Source organism: Diospyros lotus, chromosome 1, assembly GCF_014633365.1.
Source record: "Diospyros lotus cultivar Yz01 chromosome 1, ASM1463336v1, whole genome shotgun sequence".
Taxonomy (NCBI): domain Eukaryota; kingdom Viridiplantae; phylum Streptophyta; class Magnoliopsida; order Ericales; family Ebenaceae; genus Diospyros; species Diospyros lotus.
The window spans coordinates 16,786,016-16,793,987 of NC_068338.1; positions in this window are offsets into that span (position 1 = coordinate 16,786,016).

The following is a 7,972-nucleotide window of genomic DNA, read 5'->3' on the forward strand; positions in this document are numbered from 1 at the left end:
TGCAGAAAATATTCTTTCAATTGTAGCAGTACTAACCGAAAGAAAGAAAATCAGGTGGGTATTGGGAAAGAAAGCAAGAAATGGGATAAATTTAGAAATGAAATGGATTAGGAGTTAGGAATTAGTAGATTTGGACCATTTGACATATTTAGGCTAAGCTTTAATATAATAATTTTGAATTGATTTTGGGAGTTGGACTTGATTAAAAATAATATAAAATAAAAAAAATTAAGATCTGGCTCAGTGAGGGCGACTGCCCCCACTAGGCCTCACTTGGCTCCGCCATTGGGAAAATGGAGGGAGAATTTGAAAAAGGGGGGAGAATTAAAAAGAGAGAATTTAAAAGAGGAGAGAGAATTAAGGAGAGAAAATGAGGGAAAGAATTTAGAGGGAAAGAATCAATCTCTTCATTAATGATTCCATTCTTTCGTTCATGGCCTTTTATAGGCTATTACCCTCGGTTGTTATAACATAACCGAATAGGTACAAGTAGCTAAAACGATAACCGCTTAGTGCAATTGTTTATGTATCTATAGTCTTTATTACAAAAATATCTTAGGGTCGTGACATTAATTAAATACTTGAAAGAAAAAGGCACATCTCCTCTAAGCCCCCCCCCCCCCCCCAAAAAAAAAAAAAAAAAAAAGGAAATGAGAATGTTTCAGTCAATTAAAAAAGGAAAATTTACAGAATTTTCAAAAGCACTCTTATTTCTCTCTGTCCAATAATGCCTCATAGCACAAAAAGTGCTAGCTGACATGTTTAGGAGTGCATGCTGATGTGGATTTAAAATATTTTGTTTATGTTTTACTTTGTAGTTAGTTCCACTTTTCTAGGAAGTGGTTAGTTGTTTGCTGTGATCATGGGATAACTTCTAGCCATGATCTTAGTGATTGATATTTTCTGTCCTCTATTTATTCTGTAAGGATTTCAAAAGTTATTTGATTTTTATGCATCTTATTCCTCAAGTTTGTGCTGCACATTTTTCTCTCTCTATCTGTGTTCTTTCCTTTCAAATTGCAACAGTGGTATCAGAGCTACTTTCTTTAAGGGACTTGTGCATCCATGGAGTCTGAATCCAACCTGACTACAATTGCTCCATAGGTGTTTGATGGCACCAACTACCAGATGTGGACAGTGTGCATGGAGACCTATTTGGAGGCCCTAGATCTCTGGGAGGCAGTGGAAGAGGACTATGAGGTACCTGCACTTTCTGCTAATCGTACTATGGCACAAATAAAAGCACATAAGGAGAAGAAAACCAGGAAATCAAAGGCAAAAGTTTGCCTATTTGTAGCAGTGTCACCAACAATTTTCACTCGAATTATGTCATTCAAATCAGCAAAAGAGATATGGGATTATCTCAAGAGTGAATATGCAGGTGATAAGAGAATTAAGAGCATGCAAATTCTGAATTTAATCAGAGAATTTGAACTTCAAAGGATGAGAGAGTCTGAGTCCATCAAGGACTATTCTGACAAGTTGCTGGGCATAGCAAACAAAGTTAGATTGCTAGGAGCAGATTTTAAAGACTCAAGGATTGTAGAAAAGATTCTTGTCTCAGTCCCTGAGAGGTATGAAGCATCAATTACTTCTCTTGAGAATACTAAAGATTTGTCAAAAATTACTCTTGCAGAATTGCTAAATGCTCTTCAAGCACAAGAGCAGAGAAGACAAATGAGGGAGGATACTGAAGTTGAAGGAGCCTTAACTGTCAAGCATCAAAGCACAACAAAAGGCAAGTGGAAAGGCAAGAAAAAGGATGCTGAAAACAGTGCCACCAATGCTACACAAGCTGATGCTAATGGCAAAAATGAGACTCAAAAGAAGTCCTATCCTCCATGTCAGCACTGCAACAGGAAAGGCCATCCACCTTTTAAATGCTGGAGAAGACCAGATGCAAAGTGCTCTAAGTGCAACCAAAAAGGGCATGTAGCAATCATTTGCAGATCCAAGTCTCAGCAACATGAAGAAGAAGCCAAAGCTGCTGATCAAGAGGAGGAAGATCACCTCTTTGTTGCAACTGGCTTCTCCAGCATGAATTCAAGTGATAATTGGTTGATAGACAGTGGCTGCACCAACCACATGACCCACAACAAAGAGTTCTTCACTGAATTGGGTAAGGCAAGCTCATCAAAGGTCAGAGTGGGTGATGGCAAATACATAGCAGTAAGAGGAAAAGGTACTGTAGCCATTCAAACTTGTCTTGGTACAAAGTTAATTCTGGTGTGCTTTATGTACCTAAAATAGATCAGAACTTACTAAGTGTGGGACAGTTGATTGAAAATGGAAACAAAGTTTTGTTTGGGAGAAAAACCTGTCTAATTCAAGATGCAGTAGGGAAAACTTTGTTTAGAGTAAAGACGAGTGGAAAAAGCTTTGCTCTAAATCCATTGGAGGAGGAGCAAATTGCTTTTTCAGTAAAGGGTAACATCTCTGAGTTGCGGCATAAGAGGTTAGGGCATTTTAATTATAAAGGCCTATTGCAAATGAAGTCAAAGGAAGTAGCTATAGGACTTCCAGAACTTGCAAATCAAGTCCCATCTTGTAAGGCCTGCCAAACAGGAAAACAATCCAGAAAACCCTTTCCTAAAGTAGCTTGGAGAGCCACTAAGAAGCTGCAGCTAGTTCATACAGACATAACTAGCCCTCAAAGAACACCTTCATTGAATGGCAGCCTTTATTATGTTATTTTCATTGATGATTTAACTAGAATGTGCTGGATCTATTTTTTTGAAGCACAAGTTAGAGGTTGCACAAGCATTTTGGAAGTTCAAAGCTAAGGTTGAGAATGAAAGTGGGGTGAAGATTTAGGTTTTGAGGTCTAATAATGGAAGAGAGTATACTTCTGAGGCCTTTGATAATTTCTGTGAAGATGTAGGCATACATCATCAGTTAATAGCCCCATACACTCCACAACAAAATGGAGTGAGTGAGAGAAGGAACAGGTATATATTGGAAATGACTAGATGCTTGCTGCATGAGAAAAATTTGCCTAAAAAATTATGGGCAGAAGCTGCAAATGCAGTTGTGTACCTGTAACACAGGCTTCTCTCAAGGGCAGTGGGAGATGTGACACCTTTTGAAGCTTGGTATGGTTACAAACCAAGTTTGCTCCCTCTCAAAGTGTTTGGTAGCTTGTGTTTCACTCATGTGCCTCATGCCAAGAGGGATAAATTGGATGAAAAAGCACTACCTGGAGTCTTTATTGGGTACAACACTACATCCAAAGCCTACAGAGTCTTCCAACCACAGAATGAGAAGATAGTTGTAAGCCGAGATGTTCAGTTCTTTGAAGAAGAAGAGTGGGATTGGAATGACAAAGCAGAAGAGAGGTAGAATTTAAAGCTAATTGACTTTGTCTCTACAAAGCAGAATTTGGTGAATGATGAAGATGTTGTGGATGATAGACCCGTGAGAGGTACCAGGCTACTCACTGATGTTTATTAAAGGTGCAATGTAGCTGTTTGTGAACCTACCAGCTATGATGAGGCCAAACAAAGCAAGGAATGGAGAGCAGCAATGGAGGAGGAGTTGTTCATGATAGAAAAGAACCAGACCTGGAAGCTTGTTGATAAACCTCAAGACAGAAAGGTTATTGGGGTTAAGTGGGTGTTCAGAACAAAACTCAATGCAGATGGGACAGTCAACAAGTACAAGGCAAGACTTGTGGTGAAAGGTTATGCACAAACACCTGGAGTTGACTATTCTGATACATTTGCTCCAGTTGCAAGGTTGGACATCATCAGACTTCTTCTTGCTATTGCTTCACAAATGGGTTGGCAGGTGTATCAACTTGATGTAAAGTCTACTTTTTTAAATGGATATTTGGAGGAAGAGATTTATGTTGATCAGCCTGAGGGTTATGTGAAAAAGGGAGAAGAAGATAATGTTTATCTCCTAAAGAAAGCCCTTTATGGTTTAAAACAGGCTCCTAGAGCCTGGTATAGCAGGATTGATGAGCACTTGAAGAACTTGAACTTCTGTAAAAGCTTGTCAGAGTCAACTTTATATGTAAAGAAGGTTGAATATGAGATTCTTGTTGTGTCACTATATGTTGATGACCTGCTGGTGATTGGGAGCAATTTGAGCATGATTCAGCAGTTTAAACAGGAAATGAGGGAGCTTTTTGAGATGACAGACTTGGGGTTGATGGCTTTCTTTTTGGGAATGGAAGTCAGGTAAAAAGATGATGAAATCTTCATATGCCAGAAAAAGTATGCTAAGGAGATTCTAAATAAGTTCAACCTTGAAGAATGTAAGGGCATGAATACTCCTATGAATGTTAAGGAAAAGCTAAGCAAGAATGATGGAACAGAAGGAGTAGATCAGGTGCAGTTTAGAAGCATGGTTGGCTGCCTCATGTACCTTACAGCCACCAGACCTGACATCTTGAATGCAGTAAGCATTTTGTCAAGGTTTATGCATTGTCCTACTGAAATGCATCTCAAAGCAGCTAAAAGGGTGTTAAGGTATGTCAAAAATACCTGTAATTTTGGAATTAAGTTCAAGAAGTGTGAGGAATTCAAACTGATAGGGTATTCAGACAGTGATTGGGGAGGTTCTGTAGATGATCTGAAGAGCACTTCAGGATATTGTTTCTTCCTTAGGTCTGGTACATTCTCCTGGTGCTCAAAGAAGCAGGACATAGTGGCTCAGTCAACTGCAGAGGCTGAATTCATTACTGCTACAGCAGCTGTAAATCAAGCTCTATGGTTAAGGAAAATTCTGGTTGTTCTAAACCTAAAGCAGAAGGAGAACACTGAGATTCTTGTTGATAATCAGGCTGCCATAGCCATTTCAAGGAATCCAGTGTTTCATGGGAAGACAAAGCACTTTAATATCAAGCTTTTCTTCCTAAGAGAAGTACAGCAAATTGGAGAAGTAAAGCTAGTCTACTGCAAGTCTGAATGTTAAGTGGCAGACATGTTCACAAAACCTTTGTCAGCTAGCCGGTTTGAAGATTTAAGAGCTAAACTTGGTGTTTGCAGCTCCTAAACAAGGAGGAGTGTTAGTTGACATGTTTAGGAGTGCATGCTGATGTGGATTTAAAATGTTTTGTTTCTGTTTTACTTTGCAGTTAGTTTCACTTTTCTAGGAAGTGGTTAGTTGTTTGCTGTGATCATGGGATAACTTCTAGCCATGAATTCAAAGCCACTGAACATGGAGTAATTGGTTAATCGATTCTCCATCCTTCTTGCATTGGAAACACCAAGTTAAAAAAAGCTCCATTTCCTCATATTGAAAAAGAGGAATAGCACCAAGAGTAGTAAGATCTTTGATCTCCATAATAATCTTTAGGTCAAATTCAGTCTATCTTGGTCAAAAATAGCTTCATAAAGGATTGAATAGAGAAAGTTCCCTAATTTGATGAACTCAAATCCATATGTCAACCCCTTGCATACCTTAGTATAAGCATGAAGGAGCTTAAAAAACAAAAAAAAACAAAGAAGTCAGGAATTCTTTCGATCAAAAAAATTATGCCTAAAAAGAAGGCCAACTAACCCGAGGAGAATGGAGATTAAAAATAATCACCCATAGAAACCAACTAGTCACTTGCTAATTGATACAAAATGGGAAAATGTTCAGAAATAGGGGAACCACGACATTAACGATTCAACTAAAAATTAAAATCTAATACTTACCCATCACCTATTTGAAAGGAGATGAATATTAAGAGTTTATCCTAATAAACTCATAATTCCTTTTTGTTATCCAACATAATGAGGACAGTAGATCAGGTCTTAAGGCAACCACCTTTTGCTACACAATATCATTCTCTTTGCTACAGTTACTCAAAATCCATTTACCTAAGAGTGGATTATAAAAAAACTTAAAATTCTAATAAGAAAAATTCATAACAAAGAGTTAAAGGAAGACCAAAGAAAACTTCATGGGGAATTCTTTGGCATGACATAGAATATAATGGCTTTACAAAAGTTATGGTATTAGATAAAGATGATTGGTGAGTTAGAATTCATATAGTCGACCCCATCTAGTGGGATGAAGCTTGGTTGTTGTATGGTTGGATTTCTTTCCTCTTTTTTTTTTTTCCTCAAACTTTTTGCTTTGCCTAGTCTACTCTCCTCTTCAACACTATTTCCTGATCTCTTTCACACTAACTTTGCCTACCCATCATTCACCAAGAGATGAAATCGTAAACTAATTCACACCTTGAAGTGGTTAAACTGCATCTGCTTTTGAACACGAAAACTCTTAACTTTGTCATGATCGACAAGATCAAAATATATATGCCTCCCAATCTGCTCTACAAGGTCTTCATCACGTATAACCTGAATGCAGAATGTAATTCTTCAATTAAAAAAAATGGTTAGCTAAGGATGAGCAACTAGTACATTAATAGCCTAATCAAAATCGAGGTTGATCACAATTACCTTTACAATGGTATGGTCACGCCTCCAGCTTTCCTGGATTGGACATTAAATGTAATGAGGACACATTGTGAAGGAGGATAATAAATATATTAAACTGATTATATAAAGATACCAATATCTTACCCTAATATTTTCTAGAATGTCTTGCTCATCCACATTATAGAATATGTTCTCCATGTCACTTTCCCGTACATACACCAAAATGTGGGCACTTGAATGTTTTGGAGTATCATTCAATCAAGGGTTTGTCTGATGAAGCCATCAACTTGTTATCAGGTAAAAGAAAATATATATATATATATATATATTCAAAAGTTAAAAAGAGAATATATTAGGGAAACTTTTTCACCATGTGCCCCACCACTATGCACTAAAACACTGCAGATGATATCACAATTGTAAGAATAACAAAATTCAACTTTATAAAAAAGATAGTAAAAATAATATGGATAATAAATAACCAAAGATTTTCATCCATCAAAATATGCACTGCACTTTTAACTTTTTCTTCTTACTTTAATAAAAAATCTGTATTCATGATAGACTAAACCACGTAGACTCTTTCTGGGAGACTCATAGGTTTAGTTGTTATATCTATGATTTTGAAATAACTATTAATTTTATTTTTATACATTTTATAATGAGAATTTTACTTGAAAAATGATTAAAAGATCTCAAGTGACTTAACATATAAAAAAACATTTTTTCAAGGTTTTGAAACATGACTGAACATGTTTAGGAGCACAAACACAAAATTTTAAAACTGTTGCAATAGCAAGCGATTAGACTAATTTGAAAGGGTAGAAAAGACACCCTACCTCTTGGCAATCCTCTTATTTATATCATTGGTATTCATAGATTAGGAGTTTAGAAAAGGAAATTATATACAAGGAAATAATCTTCTAATTACAACTTATATACAAGATATAAGTTCTAATCAATAATTGTTGTCTTCCCTGATTTCCTTCAGGGAGTTTTCGATCCTCTGGAAACCAAGGATCGCCTAGAGTTGGATGGGGAGACTCTGGCGAAGGGAGCTTATAGAGGCCATATAAATCCCCTAATGCCGAGGAAGGAGATTCTGACATTTGTAGGCATTAAGCCTCAATGGCGGATTAGGAGGTGTGAGAGATTCTTTTATCAGTACCGTGTGCTAGAAGGGTAGAAGGTAAACATAGCGGCCGGATACCTCAATGATGTGGCAGACGCTTGGTCTCAGGGGTGGAGTAGGAGCATAACGGAGTGGAGTTGGCTGGAGTTTGTAACTCATCTATGTGCCCGATTTAGAGAGAGATCAAAGACGGACATAATCGAGAAGTTCAACAAATTAAGGCAAGATGGCATAGTGGACGAATAACAGATCAAGTTCGAGGCATTGAGGTTCTTACTCTCACTTTCTCAACCTACTTTGGATGAGTCATACTTTGTGTCTAGCTTTATCAACGGGTTGGATGAGCAGCTTAGGCTGGCGATCAAAATGTTATAACCAGCTACAATAAAGTAGGCCACGGAGCAAGCTCAACTTTAGGAGATGGCATTAGAGGCATTTGCCAAGAAGCATTGACTATTAACAAAAA